Genomic DNA, 4,566 nt, shown 5'->3' on the forward strand with positions numbered 1-4,566 from the left:
GAGAGACCTGTAAGCTGATCGAAGTCTCTGGATTCCATCAAAATTGCCCAGGCAAAGCACTTCAGCCTCTCTTGGAGGGTTTCTTGTGGGTCAGAGTATATCAATGGAAGCATTTGGTAAGGGTGAGTTAATAGAGCCTAGTTCTGATTGAATTTACACATGAAACTCTGGCGGGTGGCTGTTGATATCACTGTTATATTGAATTAAGGACCTGACCCTAAAAAATTATCTGATATGCTGGAAAGAGGCAATTGCATAATCTGAACTGTTAGGGGCACACAAAAAAATAATTCATATAATGAAGCTATAAAACACATTTAAAAATAACATCAGTGCAGGACAAATAAATACAATGACCGTTTTCACCATGCACTTACCATGTATTTACACACATGGCATGATACAAGGGGCCACACTCAGAAGTGGAGGGCCAGAAAGGGTGTCTGTGTGAAGGGTATAACAGAGTTCAAAAGAGAACTACATAAATTCATGGATGATGGATCACTTGATGATGACCTGTTCTCTTCATTCCCTCTAAGGCACCAGGCATAAGCCACAGTTGAAAAAAGGATACTGGGCTAGATGGACCTTTCGTATCACCCAATATGGCCACTCTTATGTTTTTATGTTTTAAGGTCATAATGTTAAAATCACACCATGCTGAAGTAGGCTGTGAAATTCACAGCCACAAGATATCAAAGGGGCCGAGAGCTTAGCAGGATTCAAAGAGGGACTGAGTAATCAGAAAATCCAATTATGGTGGAGAGGATTGTTTTAAAAATCTTTTAGAGAGGCTCTAAACCTTCCTGATTTACACCACAAAATTTGTCTAACTAGTGGGTGTCAGGGGAAAACTCCCTGGCACCAGTGCCAATTTCAGGGCTTCTTTCACCTTCTTCTGAATCATCTGGACATGGCCATTGGTTCCTGGTGTAGATTAACTACAAATCTGATCCAGTCTGACTAATCAGAACCATGTGAATCCCAGAGTATGTTTTTGCTTATTTACCTTGAGCTCTAGGAGTCTTTAGGCCTGCACTCAGAGCAGAATGATTTCTTGATAAATATCTAATCTCCTCTTTCTTTTGTTTTAGAAAGAACATTTCAGAATTCCTCAGATCTACCCAGTAGAATATGTCAGCTGTCAATGACACAACATTTAAATCTGTAATTTTCCTTCTCACTAGACTACCGAGTCAAGGAGAGGCATATCTCTGGATTTCTATCCCCTTCTGTTTCATGTATGTTATTTCGATAGTAGGAAATTCAGTCATTCTGTTCATTGTAAAAATGAATCCAAGCCTCCATGAGCCCATGTACATTTTCCTTTCCATGTTGGCCGTCACAGACCTTGGCATATTGATAACAACCATACCGACGATATTGGGAACATACTTGTTTAACTCTAGGGAGATCAGCCTTGATGCCTGTTTAGCCCAGCTCTACTTCATCCACTTGCTTCAGTGCATTGAATCTTCTGTGCTGTTGTTGATGGCCCTTGACCGCTTCATCGCGATCCATAACGCGCTGAGATATGCTTCCATATTAACCCTGCCGAGAATAGCCAAGATGGGACTGGTGGCTGTGATAAGAGCGATGGTCATAATACTTCCACTTCCCTTTCTCCTGAAATGGTTCTGATACTGTCGATCCAATGTCCTCTCCCATTCCTACTGCCTGCACCGGGAGGTCATGAACATGGCTTGTTCGGATATCACAGTCAACGTCATCTATGGATTGTTTACTAAACTCTTAACAATGGGGTTGGACTCGCTGCTCATCTTCCTCTCTTATGTGATGATCCTCAAAACAGTGCTGAGCATCGCGTCCCACGAGGAGTGCCTGAGGGCCCTGAACACCTGCGTCTCCCACCTCTGTGCCATCCTGCTTTTCTACACACCAGATATCAGCTTGACTGTGATACAGTACTTTGGGAAGGGCTCTTCTCCCATGCTGCAGATTCTCCTGGGCTACATCTCGCTGCTTCTCCCTCCGCTGATGAACCCAATTGTGTACAGTGTGAAAATCAAACACCTTCGTGTGAGGATAATCAGGGTGTTTGTCAAGTGAAAGGTCAGTTCACCACCTGGCACCAGTGACATGGGAGACGAAAATCATGGGCCACCGCTTCCATCCTGGACCCTTACATCCAAGATGACAGGAGTTATTTATCTCCACAATATAGAGAGGTTCAGACAGGGTCTAAGGTTGGTGAAGGAGGACAGGGATGGTGAGGGAGGACTGGGCACTGAGGTAGGAAACTAAGGCAGGCAGCAGCATTTACTGAGTAACTTTTTGGGGGGTGGAATTTTGGCCCATAAAGAGTCATATCCATGGTTACTCCCACCTCACAATTCCTGTTGATAGTAAATAAAGGGAAGGGATGTGGATGCTGGTTCACATTACTGATGGCCTGTCACTGTCCCATGTCTGACTAAACATCCAAGGGCTATGAAAAAAGTGGCAGACCTGTTCTGCAGTCTCAGTCCTGGCCATTTCTGAGCGCTCTGGATTCAGCATGACCCATGGGTGCTGCATCAGCTGGGGACAGGGGCTATTCACTCAGTCACTCAGTTTTCCCCTGCACACTCAGTCAAGGTGCTTGTGACTGAGTGGTGTCAGAGACATGATCAACACAGGATCAGAACGAGAAGCCATTCACTGAACCCCTCCATTATTGGCTTTGCACACAGCACATCTGCTCAGTCCACTCTCTACTGAGGCAGGGCAGAGCTGCATGTGTGAGAAATGGTCTGACACACAGGAGGCCTGGTAAGAGACTCAGGCCTAGGTTCCCTCCCCGTCCGCTCCATTTGCGCTGCCCCAGCAATGCAAAACAATGGAAACTGGCCTCAGCTCAGGCCCAACTCACTCCTATCCCAGCCCAGCCCATTCAGTGTAGGGTGACCACCTTTTCAAAAGGCAAAAGCGGGACACAGGCCGGGAGCCGGGTCCCCTCAGTGACCCTGCCTCTGCCCCTCTTCTTCCCCCTAGAGGCCCCACTCCCTGCTCCTTCTCTTCCACTGAGGCTCCACCCCCTGTCCAGGCCAGAAGCCAGAGCCGGGCCATAGAAAGAGCTGATCAGGGAGCCAGAGCCTCTGTGAGGAGCCCCAGATCCTCCACCTGCCCTGGGCAGGTGACTGGGGGGACAAGAGAATGCTGCTGCCTATGTCCCTGACCCTCAGGACACATCCCCAGAGCAAGTGGAGAGTCTGGGAATCCCCAGAGCAGCCTGGGCTTCTGGGGTAGCTGTAACCGTGCTTTTGTGGGTCACAACTGTGAATACCAAATTCAGGACAAACTGCTTAGAAAAAGGGCAGAGAGACCCACAAAGTCGTGGTTATTCTTCTGTGAGATATACCAAACCAGCAACACATAGTAAACTTCTGTTTCACCACAATGGCTAACAAGAAGTCGTAAAAGCAGTTTCCTTACATATTCCAGTCCTTATGTCCCCATCAAAAACACTAGATTTAAAGGTGTGTGGTTCGTTAGAACAAATTTAATGTAATGACAGTTTCATTTGATCTCAAAGGACCAGCCGCACACCCAGGTCAATATATAACTCTGATCTTACCCCAAAATCATGCTGATGCAATCTTTTGATTTCTATAATGTAAAGGTTTATTTATAAAAAGAAAGAAAGAAAGAAAGAAAGAAAGAAAGAAAGAAAGAAAGAAAGAAAGAAAGAAAGGTTAGAGTTAAAAATGGTTAAAGGAGTCAAATACGTGCAATAAATGAAAAGTTCTTATTTCAGGTTTGTAGCAGTGATGGACTAAGCTGCTGGCTTGACAAGTCTCTGGTTGCTTCCAAATCACTGGTAAGCCCTCAGTGCATTGGTTAGAATGCTCCCATTCATATAAATTCATAGTATAGAGGCTTGAGCAGGAAAGAAGCAAAATTGAGGTGTTTCTTTTAATAGAATTTTATAGTGTTGGCCATATGGAGGGAAACCTACTGTTTCTAACACAGCCCTCAGCACAGCTAGGGGAAAATTACAGGTGAAAAGATGGAGTTTGGAATCACATGACCAAGTCACATCTCCATGCATAATTTGGCTTAGTTACAGCAGGAAATCATTACCTATACCCGGACAGAAGTTTTGCAGGACAGTCCATTCAGTGTAGATGGGCGTCTCCCATGGTCCATTGTCAGTTAAGTGTTTCTTGATGAGCCCTTAATTTGAATAGTCTCTCCAAGATTTGCAGGCTAACTACTTTGTGGGCATTACCCCAGGGGCAAACATTTGAAATCCAGGTATAGAGCCAATAGTTATACCTTCAAATACAAGAATGATACATGTATACAGATAGCACAACCATAAGCAGCAAATCATAACCTTTTCACTGACGTCTTAAATGACACATTTTGTCCAAGTTTGTTGCAAATATATAACAGTGGTTGCGAAAGTGATGTAAATTGTCATATTTTGATCAGAGAACATCACAGTAGCTCTTACCATGGCCTGGCTCTGGCATGGCCAGGAGGTGGAGCCTCAGGGGAAGTGGATCAGCAAGGGGCAGGGCCTAGTGGTAAGAGATGCGGGGAGGGGCTCAAGGGAAAAGG

General features: G+C 45.1%; 1 pseudogene; it reads left to right on the forward strand.

The window, feature by feature from the left end:
• Nucleotides 1–1,134: 1,134 nt before the first annotated feature.
• LOC128833558 (olfactory receptor 51G2-like) lies at nt 1,135–2,113 on the forward strand (annotated as a pseudogene).
• Nucleotides 2,114–4,566: the final 2,453 nt, after the last annotated feature.

This window comes from Malaclemys terrapin, chromosome 1 (assembly GCF_027887155.1).
Source record: "Malaclemys terrapin pileata isolate rMalTer1 chromosome 1, rMalTer1.hap1, whole genome shotgun sequence".
NCBI lineage: Eukaryota > Metazoa > Chordata > Testudines > Emydidae > Malaclemys > Malaclemys terrapin.